General features: G+C 47.8%; 1 protein-coding gene across 2 annotated transcripts in view; it reads left to right on the top strand.

Moving 5' to 3' along the window:
• The window catches only part of armc1 (armadillo repeat containing 1), a 9,499-nt gene that overhangs the window by 2,970 nt on the left and 5,860 nt on the right, over positions 1 to 669 (top strand). The window lies entirely within an intron of this gene.

Raw genomic sequence — 669 nt, 5'->3', positions numbered from 1 at the left:
TCCTTTCCCCTTCTCTCTTCTCTTCCTGCGGCAAAGCTCTTGCTTGCCCTGGAGTAAGCCAGTCACTTCAGCTAGTCAGGCGTGGCATCAAGAGGAGCCCTGCAGTAACAGCAGCAGCTTCCCCTGCTCACAGTCTAGTTAATCTGACTTTGGGTAGAGGTCGATCATAGCTGGACAGAGTGGGAACACATGGCTGAAGGGGATCGTCCAGCATAGTCGCACCATACAGGTGTGAAAACCCTTTTTATTCCTTCAACACATTAAGATCTGAAGATCAGGATGTTGTTGCCTCTAATACAATGCATAGTAGTGAAGATTAGAAGAGTAAATCAATGGAAGAGAGTGTGTGGCTTCCACAGAGCCGGAGTAGGGATGTGTTGCACAGCGCTGGGGAGCACCAGGCTCCCAGGGGGCAGCCATGCCAGACAGCTGATGTCGTATGTGGTTACTATAGAAGGAGTGATGACTTGATGACATGTAAAGCAGTATAGCCTGCAGGTTCAACTCAGGATCCTCACATAATATCAGCAACTGCAGCTGACCTTATGTGACTTCTTCAAGGAAAGCTGCTGCCACCTAGAATATCATGCTCTGCTAAGGGGTTTTTGCAAAACAGGCAGTAATTGTGGAATTGTTGGGTTTCTGTAAATAACATCATAGAGTACGGTC

The sequence above is a fragment of the Etheostoma spectabile genome, chromosome 22 (assembly GCF_008692095.1).
Source record: "Etheostoma spectabile isolate EspeVRDwgs_2016 chromosome 22, UIUC_Espe_1.0, whole genome shotgun sequence".
In the NCBI taxonomy this organism is placed as follows: Eukaryota; Metazoa; Chordata; class Actinopteri; order Perciformes; family Percidae; genus Etheostoma; species Etheostoma spectabile.
This window is presented reverse-complemented; position numbering and strand designations above follow the sequence as displayed.